Source organism: Dromiciops gliroides, chromosome 1 (assembly GCF_019393635.1).
Source record: "Dromiciops gliroides isolate mDroGli1 chromosome 1, mDroGli1.pri, whole genome shotgun sequence".
Classification (NCBI taxonomy): Eukaryota; Metazoa; Chordata; class Mammalia; order Microbiotheria; family Microbiotheriidae; genus Dromiciops; species Dromiciops gliroides.
In genome coordinates, this window is record NC_057861.1 from 735,390,377 (window position 1) to 735,406,856 (window position 16,480).

Genomic DNA, 16,480 nt, shown 5'->3' on the forward strand with positions numbered 1-16,480 from the left:
GGTCACTAAGAGTTGGATAAGACTTAAAGGACTCAACAACAACAGAGAGAGACAGAGAGAGACCGAGACTGAGACAGCTCTTGTTCCTACATAGTTGTCGTTTGGCTCCTTCAATAGATTGTGAGCTCCTTGAGAGCAAGGGCTAGCTGTCTTTTGCTTTTTTTTGTACCCTCGGTGTTTAGCACATTGCTTTGCACATAGTAGTAAATATATGCTTGTAGACTTTTTGACGCCAACTTTAATGACATTCGATTAAATAAGTTAAAATGAATTCATTTGGAGTATCTTGAGACATTCTTTCCCCATCCCCAGGGATCTCCCCAAACTGGGGTATAAATCATTGATTAAGGCAATCAGAGCATTGCTTTATATTTGAAGCATCCAAGGAAGATCAAGCAGTTCCAATCCAAACAGGTTCCCAAACTAGGACTGACTAAAGTAGACTGCCGATGTCTGTCCAGCCTGGAGGCTACTCTTAAGACAAGAATGGCGGGGGACGGCCGGAGGTGGGGCGGGGCTTTGTCCCACACATTCTGTATCTTCAGACTCAGGACATCTCATGTGATAAACAACAACAATAAAAACCCCAACTGCCGTACAGTAAGTGGAGCGTGACTTCAGACAGATTCAGCTGGTACAAACTTTCTTAAAATAAAGCAGAATGTGTGGCATTAGTGTTCTCCTTAAAAAAGAGAGAAAGAGAGAAGGAATTCTAAAAATTCCCAAGCAGTTGGCTGAGCTGCATGGTCCAGGAAATCTACCAGCAAGCTTGCCTTAGAAAAAAAATAAAAAAGAAAGAAAGAAAGAAAATGAACGAAGAGACCCCACAGCCCATTGTCTGGAGGTCCAGAGCAGTCATTACTTGTTCTAAAAAAAACCCATTTAACAAGAGACTATCTTATTAGAAAATAGACGCCATGAAATAAATTTGTCTTGCCACATTTTGCACGCTCTTACAAGGCTTGCATTTAGTGAAAGGAGAGAAAAATGTAGCCCTTTAGGGAATGCTCACATAAACCTATGCCAGAAAAGCAATAAAAGCCATGGGGGACATTTTTTTTTATTTTATTTTAAGATGCTGGTGGATCAGCAGGAGGACATGGAGACTCCTGTAAGCCAGAAGTCTAGAAATAGCTGCAGGGAAAAATGTCTCAGGTTTGCTGACCACTAGAAAATGGACCTGTGGCCAGTGTGGGCCTCATCATTTTCCAAAGGGTGTGTGTGTCTATGTGTGTGTGCTGAGAGGCATCTTGGTGCAGTGGAGAGACTATTCAAGTTGGCATCTGGAAGACCTGATTTCAAATTCTGCTTCAGGCATTTACTAGCTGTCACTTTAACCCTCACAGCCTCAGTTTCCCTAGCTGTAAAAATAAATACCAATAATACCTCTTTCACAGGGTTGTGAGAGTCAAATGAGATAATGCATGTAAAGTATTTCTCAAACTTTAAAGTGCTATGTAAATGTCAGCTTTTACCCCACCGAGGTGGATCTTGGCTAGCCTGTTTTGTTTCTTTAAGGTTCAATTTGAATGAAAAAGGAGACTTGCCGGAGATGGGCACTGGGGGAGTGGCCTCCAAACAGGCTTCAAGGAAACAAATTCCTGAAAATAGCTGGAAAGGAGAATGTGCATCACAGGAATCCAATTTAGATACACAAAATTTAAATACACACTGGGCTTGTGCCTCCATCTCATACTCCCCAAGAAAAGCACGTGTCTACATCCCCAAATCAAAGTGGGCATTACTTCATCAGGGCTCTTAGCTACTTTACTGCTTTTTCCATTAAATGTGCACTGAATCTTGCCTGAAGTCATGATTGCTGGATAATCTAAATTGGGCTAATTTGGACTTCTCACTGGGAGTCTGAAAGGATTTTTTTTTAATAAGCTACAGTCAACAAGCAGACATTTTATTCCCCTCTTAGTATTATTTTATTTATCTCAAATAGATGTTCTGGGCAATATAAATACATGCATACACACATATGTATATTTATGTAAATACATACACACATGTAACACATATACAATTTATAGAGACAGACTTATAGATCAACATAGGTTAGCATGTCTTACACATAGTAGATGCTCAATAAATAGTTAATAAATGAATGAACATGTTTAATCCCACCTTTCCATGAAGCCTTTCCCTCTGAATCCTCTTCATTTTAGTGCCCTCCCTTTGTTATTTCCTATTTATTCTGCATGTAGTTTATTTGTATGTAGTTCTCATGTCGTGTTCCTGTTAGATAGTGATCTCTTTGAAAATAGAGACTGTTCTTTACCTTCCTTTGTAACCCCCCAAGTGCTTAGCACAGCGTGTAGCACATAGTAGGTGGTGAATAAATGTTTGTTAATTGGTTAAAATTCAAGTTTTAGTGTAATAATGCTAGGTCAGAGAAATGTTATGATATGGTAGATAGAGACCTAGCCCCAGAGGCAAAAAGATCTTGGTCAAGTCCTGCTTCTGACATACCTGGCTGTGGTTCTCAGGCTAAGTCACTGAGTTTCTGTCAGCATTCCAAGCAGCTCTCTAAGCCTCTAGGTTATAAAGCAAGGGCTGACCTTCATTGGTGGGATTTTCCTCACTAGGAGCCCTTGATAGCAATGAAACAATTTGCATTTACACAGCGCAGTACAGTAGTAGGCAAAATGCTTTCTTCAAAATAATCCCATGAGGCCTCTGCTAGATGAGAAAACTGATGTTCATGGAGGTTAAGGGGCTTGCCTCTGATTACACAGTTAGTGAATATTTGATCTAGGGCTTCAGGGCTTCTGACTGCATGCCTGGTGCTCCTTCCCCTTGCAACCATGTTCCCACTTCACAGTATGAGACCGTCTCCCTTCCACCTTCCTTCACTGGTGTGAATTGTTTAATTTCCCCAAGTAAATCAGGAAAGGTAAAATCACAAAATTAAAGACAGCGTTCACACCTCTGCATCTGATGATTCGGTGTGCTCAACACAAGCAATTGGCACCTTTTAATTATGGATTAACTGTGATAGGTTTGGACCACACAGTCCCAGACACTTGCTTTTTTTTTTTTCCTTAGAATTTTGCTGCCATGGTTTCATGCGTGTATAAAATATACGTGGTTTCCTCTATTAGACTGTAAACTCCTCAGGGGCAGGGGCCACTTCTTTTATGCCTTTGTACAGTTCACAAAGCCTAGGTTTTCCAAAAATGCCTATGGAATGAAGGAGGCAAGGAAAGAAGAACGTGAAGAAGGAAGGGATGGAGGGATGGTAGAAGGGGGAGGGAGGAATGGAAGGGGAGGGAAAGGGGAAGAAAGAAAGGAAGGGAGGGAGGAAGGGAAGAAGGGAGGGAGGGAGGAAGGAAGGGAGGGGGGAGGGAGGAAGGAAGGGTGTTTGAATGTTTTTAGGAACCCTATAGTAGATGTAGTCAAGAAGACCTAAGTTCAAATATGACTTCAGGCACCAGCTGTGTGACCCTGAGCAAGTCATTTAACCTGTCTGCCTCAGTTTCTTCACCTGTAAAATGAAGGTAATAATGGCACATACCACCCAGGGCTGTTGTGAGGATCAAATGTGATATTTGAAAAGTGCTTAGCGTACCATATAAAGGTTACCTCTTGTTATTAGCTACGATGATGTCAAAAGGTCTAAGCAGGCTCCAGGACCTTTCTGTCCAGGTAGCATTGCGTGCCACCTATCTGTGGCAGTAAGCGAGGAAAAAGTGAGACTCGCCAAACCTTCACATCTTCCCCTTTGGTGTGGTCATAGCCTTGTTGGTGTATCCACTTCACCAGTCCAGGCTGGCCCACTGGCGTACAACACTGTGTGTAGGATCTCGGTGGTTTTTTTGCCAGCCTTCTATAGGCTTTTGTTCTCGAGCGAGCGCTCCCCCTCTGCTTGTAACTGACTCGGTTCTAGGGGTCTCTTGGTCTCTAACCAGTTCTGAATATGGACGGCTAGTTCTGGATGACCTACTGGACGTTGCTGCCCTCTGCTGGTAGTCACAAGAGACACAGAACTCAAGGCTTGTGCAAAACATTCTTAAAACAGGACCAATGTCATTTACAGGATTATATAGTTAGAGCTGGAAGGGACCTTAGAGACTATGGAACATAACTTCCTCATTTTATAGATGAGAAAACTGAGGCACAGAAATGTTAAGTGACTTGCAGAGGATGTCATGTTATCACTCGACCTTTTCAGAGGAACAATGGTATAAATAAGCAAAATAAATATATTTCTAAGTGTCCAGTGTTACTCTCCCCTTAAAAATTATCTTCCCCTCCCCCAGAATATTCTGGTTTATGTAGATGACAGAATGTAAGGTCCAAGACATTAGGCATAGTTTCATCTTGGTTTTTGTATTCCTATTGCCTAGTATAATTTAATACATGGTTGTTTATTGATTGATTGATTGAAGAAAGACAGTGTAAACACGATCTAGCACCATGGTCTCACTCAGGCACAGTTCAGTTATACAACAGACACTCCTGTGGGTAGTAACTATAAGCAAGGGTTTGGTCACCTGTGTGGTTTGATAATGAGGAGATCTCCCCATAGTTCTTCACTGGACTCCGGCTGGACCCCAGGCAAGTGACCGCCTCTCTGCATTCAGTTTTCTCATCTGTAAATTCTCCAGGAGATTGAATTTCAGAGAGGATAAGTGACTTAGCCACAGTCTTAAGGCTAGTAAGTATCAAGGTAGGACTCAACATCCAGTGTGCTAATGAGCACATGCCTCTGCCTCTTCTAGATAATTACATGCAAAGATCTTTGAATATAAAGAGAGGAATGAACCAGGACCCTGTGTGTTACAAGATATTTACTATATTGTCCATTAATAGTAGCTGACATTTATAGAGAGCTTTAAAGTTGGCACAGAGTTTTACTAACATCTCATTGATACTTAAAACAACCTTGGGGGGTAGATGCTATTGATTATCTCCAATGAATCAGATGAGGAAACAGGGCAAAGTGACTTGCTCAGGGTACCACAGCTAGTTAGTATCTGAGGCCAGATTTGAACTCAGGAAGATGAGTCTTCCTGACTGCAGACCAAGTTTTCTAATCATTGCGCCACATAGCTGATATGTATATGCACACATGTATGATACTCACACACACATATGTGTCTCTCTATGTAGATTTGTAAATATATGTATGTACATATTGTCATAAACTAGAAATTTTATATCATATCAAAGAATGAAATCTAGTGCCAGATTCTCCCTTACCCAATATGGTTGTTTTCAAACCTTAAACACCAAATTCCCAGTCTCTTTGCAAATACCCACTGAACCTCATAATTTTTGAAGGAAAGGATTTCTTCCTTGCTACTAAATTGCTATGCCTGGTTTAGAAAGGAAAGAGCCAAAGAGGACTCCTAGATTGTGAACCCGGGTAACTGAAATATGGGTGGTGATGTCCACAGAAAAAAGGAAGCTAGTAGGTGGAGTGGGACATGAAGGGAAAGCTGACAAATTCTGTTTTGGACAATTGAGTTGGAGTTGCACGTGGGCCATCTTGGCAGATATCTGTAATAGGTATTTGGAGATAGTATGGGACTGGAACAGAGACACACAAACAAGTCATTCATTCATTCATTCCATAACTTAAGGCACTTTAACATTTTAATTTTGCATCTAAATAATGGGTGAACCCATGGTAGCTGATGAGATTACCAAGGGAAGAAAGCTCAGGACAGAAAGTCACCGACATACCTCAACTGGTATGTGGTTATTTATTGTTGTCATTCAGTCATGTCCTACTCTTTTTTTAAAAATAAATAGGTGTAGATGGTTTGTGGTCCTATTTCCTTGAGAGCATTCTTTTTTTTTTTTTTCAGGGCAATGAGGGTTAAGTGACTTGCCCAGGGTTACACAGCTAGTAAGTGTCAAGTGTCTGAATCTGGATTTGAACTCAGGTCCTCCTAAATCCAGGGCCAATGCTTTATCTACTGTGCCACCTAGCTGCTCCCCCCCCCCATGTCCTACTCTTTATGATCTCATTTGGGGTTTTTTTTAGCAAAATTACTGGAATGGTTTGCCATTTCCTTCTCCAGCTCATTTTATAGTTGAGGAAACTGAGGCAAACAGGGTTAAGTGACTTGCCCAGAGTCACACAGCTAGTAAGTGTCTGAGATTGGATTTGAACTCAAGATTTGCACTCTGTCCACTGTGCCACCTACTTATGGTTAATTACCCAGAAAAAGAAACTAAGAAGCTTTTCATGGGTAAAGGGAGAACCAGGAGATAGTAGCATCAGGAAAACCCAGGAATCAGGCACATTAGCTTGAGGTATTTAAAGATATAATAGAAACCATGGAGGTTGATTGAAACTCCTTAATGTTCAGCTAAAAAATAAAAATAACAAACCTAAATACAGTCAGTCCCCTTTCTAAGAAAATCTTACTTTATTCAAAAAGAAACTATGTCAAAAATATGTAAACATTTTGGTTTGCTTTTATACCAAGGACCCGCTAGCCCATAATTGGAATCAATGGAAATAATGACTACAGAAACCAGCTCTCTCTCCCTACCTTTTGTCAAGAGGCAATCACCTCGTCATAAGACTTATGTAGAAACCAGGTTTATTGCAAGAGAAATAAACATGCAGGTGGAAGCCAACAGGTTCCCAGTCTTTACAGAAGTTTGCATTTTTATAAGAGCAGGAGAAAGGGAAGAGGGGATACCAGGAAGGAGAGTGACATGGGGTGGGGGGACCGATGCAGCAAAGGTGGGAAAAAGACAAGATCACTCCCCACAGGGAGGAGCAGGGTGATGGCAAAAGCCTTATTCTTTCCCCTTGGGAACTGCTATACTATGAATATAGGAGGATCTGCTTATCTACAAAGGACCCCAGCTGCACAAACATCATCCCAGCCAGGCACATAGGGACACACAGGGAGTCCAGCTTGGGGTGCAGCAACAAATTATGTCAGCTCAGGGGGAGCTTTGTGCCTGACACATTCAGGGCCTCGGCGTGCTACGTTTCTGGAAAATATGGCCACGCAAAAAGACAAGTTCAGGGCACCCCTTAATACTTTCCCTCTCAGTAAAAGTTTTGTTACAGATTTCAGTTAAAGCATGAAGATTTACCTGTTCTGTTTGACAGCGTTGCCAGATGGTGCTGGCATCCAGCTTACCGATATATTTGTACGTGCGTCCATGGGTAATTGGAGTGATTTTAAAATGTGAAGAAGGTAGGGGGCCTGTAAAACTTTTCTACTTAACCCCCTCATAGGGGTAAGGACTATTAATAGAACAGGATTCAGGGATATAGGATTCCATTGCTTTGTAAAGAATTAGACCATAGGCCAGACCAAACCTTCATTAAATGTTACTTAATATAGTCCTCCCTCCTCCTCTTCCTCCTCCTCTTCCTCCTCCTCCCCTTCCTCTTCCTCCTCCTCTTCTTTATAGCTAACATTTATATAGTGCTTTAAGCTTTGCAAAGTGCTTTGCAAAAATTATCTCATTGGATTTTCACAACAACACTAGGAGAGAGGTATAATTATCACCCCCATTTTGAAGATGAGGAAACAGAGGCAGAGAGAGAGGTGACATGATTTGTCCGGGTTCTCCCTGCTAGAGTTTGTTGTAGGATTTGAATTCAAATCCTCTTGATTCCAAGTGCAACATTCTCCCCAGTGTAGACACCTTGCTTCCTTGAAATGCAACAAACATGGCAATTAACAAGTGCTATCTGACAAGAGACATAGATCCCTGAGAAGGCAATGGTAGTCATGCCACATCATAAGTTCTGGATCAGAGACCTTGAGTCACATAGCATGTGCCAGGAGGAAGACAGGGAAAGAGAGGAAAACACTGAGTATCGTTCATCCCTCCAGAGCGTTCTTTTGGAAAGGCATAATTTAGGGTGGGAAATGAGCGTGGTAATTCAATTGATCATTATGCTACAATAACACGAAAAGTCTGTGAATTCCAAGCAGATGTTCTATTTAAAGATCCCATTCTATGCGGTATAATCAATAACTGCCTAACAGGAAGGGTGTTGAAGTGAACAGAGATAACCATGCACACAAAACATTCTTGGACGCATGCAAGGAAACTGTAATCAGTGCCTCTCACATAAAGTCTTAGAAATTCAATGAAAAAGCTGAAAGTGCATGTAATTAAAAGTGTGCATCACCATAGCAAAGCTGATAAAGTTAATTATACAGTAAGAAGAACATTTTTTTATGCAAGGAATGTGGTGGTAATCACAGTCAACAGCCCAAAGGTCCAGCATAAGGAGCCATGTACATTTTGCACACAGTGAAAGAGAGCAATTTTTGAAAACAGTGCATCCTTTTCAACCCAAATTACCTAACATAGAGAGAATAAGAAGGCTTGAAAGGAGGGGGAGGCATGAACTGCCTAGAAGGATATCTAAATAAAACCAGGTTCAAGTGGAAATTGGCTTGTAACACTGATAAAAAGAGAACAAAACCTAATTTTTAAATAGACCCCAGAATCGAGGACACTTGAACTACAAAGAGCTTTAAAGCACAACCATGCATGCACTCAGTTAACCCTTGGCCTTTAGGAATAAACACGTTTTAATTTCCTTGGGACTGTTTCTGAGAAAGAAGATGCTGAACATTTTCTAGTACCTAGAATTTATTTCCTCTTAGAAGATGAAAACCAAATCCTTCAGTGAGGTTTCTAGCTTTGGGAGCAGCCGCTGTTAAATCAGTTAATCCATTCAACTCTGTTTAATAGCTAGAATTACAAAATTGATTGGATGGACTGTTTCCTGGTCAATATCAGGACAGTCAATCGCTTACAAGCAGTTATTTTGATCAATAAGACAACCCAATCAGAACACCTCTTCAAAATGCTATTGATTCCTTAGCAATTAGTGGTAATAATGGCTAAAAAACCCCCAACCACATTTGATCTGAAAAATGTTCTAAATGAGTAGGGTAGACAGATAGCAGGAATAATAGTTACAATGATCGGTTTTGTCTCTGGGGTTTTTATTGCTGGGGTTTCTTTGATTTATGATGTCTTCAGAGCGTTATCTGGAGTTGAGAACACAGACTCAAAATTATCTTGAGTTTTGAGACAACCTGTATAACCTCAGCCTGATGCTACCCTAGGAAGACTGGGAACAACTGTTAAATGCCCTGTATTAAGCCGTGCTGAATACCTGTATTAGTCTAGTACTCAGTACTGTGTACTAAGTCTTAGATAAAACTCTATTAGGCTGAAGAGATTTAGCAAATTATTCTACCCAGAACCACTGATGTCCAAAGGAACTCAAGTGGAATGTTTTGCCTGTAATGGCCTAAACTATAAGTCAGAATCATTGGGGGTAAAATTTATTATACTCTCCAAAATACATTATACCACATGGAAATTTCTTGGTGTATTTTTGTATGTATTTTTGGTGGTTGCTGCTGAATTCAGAAATGTGAATGCAATTTCTTCCTTTCTCTCCTAATTTATCTATGGTATCACCTCTTATGTCTAGATCATGTATCCATTTTGACCTTATTTTAGTATAAGGTGTAAGATGTTGGTCTATGCCTAATTTCTGCCATACTATCTTCCAGTTCTCCCAGCAGTTTTTGTCAAATACTGAGTTCCTATCCCAGAAGCTGGAGTCTTTGGCTTTATCAAACACTACATTACTAGCGTCATTTACTACTGTGTTTCCTGTGCCAAGCTTATTCCATTGGTCCTCCACTCTATTTCTTAGCCAGTACCAGATAGTTTTGATGACTACCACTTTATAGTAAAGCTCCAGGTTTGGTACAGCTAACCCACCTTCCTGTGCATTTTTTTTCACTATTTCCCTTGATATTCTTGATTTTTTGTTATTATTTTTTCTAGCTCTATAAAATAATTTTTAGGTAGTCTGATTGGCATGGCACTGAATAAGTAAATTAATTTAGGTAGAATGAATGCAATTTCTTTATCATCCTACCAATGTGGAGTGATGCATGGACCTTTTATACAAATGATGCAAAATGAAGTTGTAATAAAGCATGATTGGATTGGGAGAAGACTCTTGGAGTGGGGAAATAGTGATTGTCACTAGTCGAAATATCCTTGTAAGCGTTATGAAGACTCAGCTTATGAGTTACATGGTGGGGAAGGATGGGAGCTGTTCATACACGTTGAGACCTGTGGGGTAACTGAAGTTATCACCCCCTGGTGTTAGTATCAGTGTACTGGGTATCATTTTTTAAAAAATAAAATTATTTTATTATTTTCCAGTTACATGTAGAGATAGTTTTCAACATTTGTTTATATAAGATTTCCAATTTAAAATTTTTCTACCTCACTCTCCTCCCTCCCCCATCGCTCCCCTCCTCCCCGAAACAGCAGGTAATTTGATATAGGTTATATATATATATACAATCACATCAAACACATTTCTGCATTAGTCATGTTATATGAGAAGAATCAGAGCAAAAAGGAAAAACCTCAAAAAAGAAAAACAGCACTAAAAACAAAAGAAATAATATGATCCAATCAGCATCCATATTCTACAGTTCCTTTTTTTTCTGGATTTGGAGAGCCTTTTCCATCATGAGTCCTTTGGAACTTTCTTGTACCATTGTATTGGTGAGAAGAATCTAGCCTATCACAGTTGATTAACACATAATGTTGATGATACTGTGTATAATGTTCTTCTGGTTCTGCTCATCTCACTCATCATCAGTTCATCCAAGTCCTTCCAGGTTTCTCTGAACTCCTCCTACTCATTGTTTCTTACAGCACAATAGAATTCCATTACATTCATATACCACATATTGTTCAGCCATTCCCCAATTGATGGGCAACCCCTCAATTTCCAATTCCTTGTCACCATAAAAAGAGCAGCTATAAATATTTTTGTACATGTGTGTCCTTTTCCCTTTTTTATGATCTCTTTGGGGAAAAGACCCAAAAGTGGTATTGCTGGGTCAAAGGGTATGCACTGCTTTATAGCGCTTTGGGCATAATTCCAGATTGCTCTCCAGAATGGTTGGATCAGTTCACAGCTCCACCAACAATGCATTACTTGTTCCAATTTTTCCACAGCTTCTCCAACATTTATTATTTTCCTTTTTCATATTAGCCAATCTGATAGGTATCAGGTGGTACCTCAGAGTTGTTTTAACTTACATCTCTCTAATCAATAATGATTTAGAGCATTTTTTCATATGGGAATAGATAGCTTTGATTTCTTCACCAGAAAACTGCCTGTTCATATCCTTTGATCATTTCTCAATTGGAGAATGACTTGGATTCTTATAAATTTGATTTAGTTCCCTATATATTTTAGAAATAAGGCCTTTATCAGAAGTACTGGCCATAAAAATTGTTCCCCAGCTTTCTGCATCCCTTCTGATTTTGGATGCATTGCTTCTGTTTGTACAAACCCTTTTTAATTTAATGTAATCAAAATCATCCATTTTGCATTTCATAATATTCTCTATCTCCTGTTCGGTCATAAACTGTTCTCCTTTTCAAAGATCTGAAAGGTAGACTATTTCCTTCTTCTCTTAATTTACCTATGGTATCACCTCTTATGTGTAAATCCTGTAGTTCTGGACATATGGGATCACCTCCAAGTCTAAACATATTGTACCATAGCCAAATCTACCCTCTGCGGTGAGGCCTGCTTCACATGAGGAACCCAAACCATCGGAAACTTGGAATTGCAATGAAGAAGATCAATCTAGTGATTCTGATGGTAAAGATGAGCCTTTGGAGCATGCCTTGATCTGAGGCCAGCCTGGCTAGGAAAGGCAATCAGCAATTATTAAGCACTTAGTGTATGTCAGACATTATGCTGTGTACTGTGCATACAAATACAAGCAAGGAAGAAAGCTCAAGGAGCTTACATAGACAATACATAAGAGGGAGCTAGAAAGATTAGGGGTGCGTTGTTGGGGGAGTGTCAGGGTATAACTTTGAAATCCAGTAAGTCAGGAGCAGAGATCAGAAGGAAGGGAATGAGGTTGGCTATCCTGGGTCCCTCTGCAGATGGAGGACCCAGGAGGAAATCAGCATGGGAAGAAGGGGGCCACAGGACCAGTTGGATGTTCCAGGTCAAGGAGGTCCCAGGCCCTAAAGGAAGTTCCAGAATGGGGACTGCATCTGAGACAAGGTTCTAAAGTTCAGAAATAGGATCAGAACCAGGAGGAGAGGGAAAAGTGGTGATGCCCTACTGGAAATCACTTTTCCACCTTCAGATCTTCACCACAGGTCTCAAGGAGATTGTAATGGTCTTGCTCATGTTATTAAGTTGTCCAGACGTCAAGATAAGTTTTCATCAACTAGGTCAGAGGTTTATAGCCTGGGATCTATTGATAGATTTCAGGGCATCCGTAAACTTGAAATGGGGGCAAAACCTACATTTTTATTTTCACTAACCTTTGGTTTCCTTTGTAATCATATGCATCTTATTTTATTCATTTAAAAACATTTTTCAGAGAAGGGGCCCATAGGCATTAGCAGACTGCCAAAGGGGGTCCAGGATACAGAAAACATTAAGTACCCCCAGCCTCTGCTGCAAGAGGACCCCCAAATATGTCTAGAATATGAGCTTGGGAAGGATTCTTGGCATATATAGGAAGCTCTGAAAGGGGCTGTTCTTTGTCATAGGGTTACAACTCAGACATACTGAATACTGCTGCTGTAGGTGTGAGTGGGACAGCAGAGTTGAGAAAGAGGCAGGCGCGCACGTGTGCACACGCACAGACACACACACACACTAAAAAAAACCCTCAATCAGACTCAAATAAAAGAACTGATCCCATGAAGGAAAAACAGAGTAAGCCAAGTATTACTTAGTCCTGAGAAAAGTTATCTTACCACCCCTGCATATTCACCTGGACTAAATGAAACATTTTATCAAGCCAATGGATCAAAATGGTACAGGCTTTTTTTATATGAAAAATAAACTTCCAAGAAATAGTGAGGCTAAAATCAAAAGGAAGATATTTGTGGGTCTTGGAATAATGAATGTGATGAAAGATACAGTTATCTCTTCCACATTGCAGGGATTAGGAGTATGGCACCCCCATGATCTGGAAAATCTGCATGAAATTTTTTGGCCCTCCCTTCATACCAGAGAAGAAATCTGAATTATTATGGTATTAAAAGATAAAATATGTTGATATTTTACAGTGCTATACACAGATTTTATGCATTTCTGAGTTTCTAAACTTTTTCTGTGTCATCTGTTGGCCTTTGGGCATTGTCGGTGGCTTCTGAAAAGCTCCCTAGAAATTCCCATTTAATTTCTTATGCAAACCTGAAATATATTGAAATCACAATGGGGAAAGTCACTATGGATGGGGAAGGGATAGCTGTAAATCTTTTGATAAGCAGTTGAATGACACTGAAGGAATCACATGGAAGTGACAAAACCCCTTTTTTGGGAAACTACAAGGCAGAAAACCATCAATTGTCAAATGATTTTCTCAAAGCCTGTAATTGAGGAAAAGGGCTAGGGACTTGAATCTGTGATTTCGTCGGTATAGGAAACCCTTTGGTGAGGACACTCCTTCTTCCAAAGCAGCTTGGCACTAATTACTCTTAAAGAGCTTACCTAGAACCCTGAGAAGTAATTTGATCTTTCCAGAGTCACACAGATAACATATGTCAGAGGCAGGATTTGAGGCGGTCTCTATTCACTCTGCTATGCTACCATCTCCATTTATCATAGAGAATGCAACATGTCATTCAAATCAATTTCTTGTTACTTTTAGATTCCTCTTATAACCTAGTGAGCATGAGGAATGCTTGGCACCGTGGAGAGAACATTGCTCCTGGAGTCAGGAAGGCATGGGTTCAAATCCTGCTTCAGATATTTACTAGCTCTATGACCTGGAGCAACTTGCTTAGCCTCTGTCCACCTCAGCTTCTTCATCTGTAAAAAGAGAAAGGTGCATGTGATGGCTTCTCCAGCCCCTTCTGGTTCTAAATCTTTTATCCCATCATCCTAAGCCTTTAATAAGCATTTATTAAGCACCTGCTAGTGGCACTATGATAGGCTCGAAGAAGAAAAAAGTAAAGCAGTCCTGGTCCTCAGGGAGTTTACATTCAACTCCAGAGACTACATCATGCACGCAGGTAAGGAAATACAGGTGGGGGGCAGCTAGGTGGCGCAGTGGATAAAGCACTGGCCTTGGATTCAGGAAGACCTGAGTTCAAATCCAGCCTCAGACACTTGATACTTAACTAGCTGTGTGACCCTGGGCAAGTCATTTAACCCTCATTGCCCTGAAAAAAAAAAAAGGAAATACAGGTGGTCTGGGCAGAGAGTAGCACTAACAACTTAGGGGATGAGGAAGGGCTTTATTTAGGAGCTGATCTTTGAAGGATGCTGGAAAGTCCATGAGGCCAAGGTAAAGGACTGAATTCCAGACAGGGCAGACGGACTTTGAATGCATGGTGGTAGGAGATGAGATGCCAGGTTAGAGAAGTAGCATACCAACCACACACAGAGAATGTGAAGAAGAAGAACATGAAATAAGTCCGAAAGGGTAAGCTGGAGCCAGATTACAAAGATTTTGAAGTGACAAACAGGAGAATTTTTTTTAGAGGTAATGGGGAGCCTCCAAAGATGCTTGATCAGGGCAGTGACCCAGGCAGCCTTATGTTTTAGGAAGATGACTTTGGCAGATGAGTGTAGGATTCACCAGAGGCAGGAAAACGATGCAAAAGGTCCCTGCCCTAAGGAACTTAACATCTAAGGGAGGAAAGCAATACATTAAAAAAAGGAAAAAGTGGAAAAGTTTGTTGGGCAGGGTGGGTGGAGAGGATGATGAAGTCAGAGAAGAACATCTGAGTGGGAAATTCCGAGATGGTTTATCTTGGGTGCCCTCCTTAAAAGGAGGATCTGGTGGGAGAGGGAAGGAGACACCTCACCGGGAGGTACAATTTAGGTGATTAAAATTACATAGTCTTATTTGGAAGGAAAAAAAAATTTATTAGAACACAAAACTATGATTCACATGAAAATAGTGGGCGACAGTCAAAATAAAATGTTCTCCTTGAGGACAAGGCAGGATGGACCAGATGTCTTTGAGGTCCCTTCCGGCCCCAAATCTGTGACTCTATAAGAGATAAGTACAAAAATACTATGTAATTCACTTATTTTTCAGGGTAAAACCACAAAAAAGGAACTTTGGGGGGTAACTCATGTTATTTGATCTTTGATTCTTTTTTTTTTTTTTTTTTTAGTGAGGCAATTGGGGTTAAGTGACTTGCCCAGGGTCACACAGCTAGTAAGTGTTAAGTGTCTGAGGCCAGATTTGAACTCAGGTACTCCTGACTCCAGGGCTGGTGCTCTATCCACTGCGCCACCTAGCAGCTCCTGATCTTTGATTCTTTTTTTTGTTTGTTGTTTGTTGGTTTTTGGGGGGAGGTTTTGTTGAGGCATTTGGAGTTAAGTGACTTGTCCACACAGCTAGTAAGTGTCAAGTGTCTGAGGCCAAATTTGAACTCAGGTCCTCCTGAATCCAGGGCCAGTACTTTATCCACTGCACCACCTAGCTGCCCCTGGTCTTTGATTCTTGGCTGATGTCCTGCAGTCATTTTCACTCCTTTTTTAGGAATAGAATTCTCTCATTTTGAGTTCAACCAGACTTGCCATCCAATCTACAGTCACTCAAAGTTTCATTTACCTGTTTGAAACCCAGCAACACCTACACCCCAATTCCCCTGTGTGGGAAGGTCTAGTTCCTATTGAAGCTACATGTCAGTTTTTAAAAATCACCCAAGCTCCTAGCACCAAGCCTCAGCTGTGTCTCCTCTGGCACTGGCTCAGTGAGTGGTCCCCTATGAGCCAAATCCATCAGATGACAAAGATCTCATTACAAATTGTCCTAACAGCATCAGAAAGGCCACTTTTAAGAATAAGGGTCAGTTCACACACAAACTTCACCAGCTGCCTTGGCTTTTGAACAATTCCCACAGCTCAAGGGGCAGCCATATCTTCTTGTCATCCTGACATGTTGGAAGCCTACTTTCTAATGTCCTTAATTAGAAATGTGGCAACATTTAATCAGATTTAGTGAGTAAGGGGAGTGCCTGCAATCTAGCAAGACTGACTTCTTCACAAACATACCAGAGTGTGCACATGCAAATGAGCGTTGTTCATCAACTGGAGATTCTGGGATGAGTCCAGAAGTGGGGCTGTGAGGCAATGGGTCTTTCATAAACCTAATCACCAAGAAATTTCTTCCATTTCTTCACCGAAGGTTTCCCTTATTCTCTGCTACTGCCAAAAGTGACCTTTCTTTCCTTTGGGCTTTGAGCACGTTGCTTCTATTTCTCCTATTGAGTTGTCATAAGCATTGCCTAGGTAGGGGTAGAAGACAGAACCTATGATTTCTTTTTTGTTGTTGTCATTTTGTTTTGTTTGTTTTTGTTTTTAATTTTATTTTATTATTTTCCAGTTACATATTACATATAAGGATAGTTTTCAACATTTGTTTTCACTGGATTTTTAGTTCCAAATTTTTCTATTCTCCCCTCCTTCCTTCCCTCCCTCCTC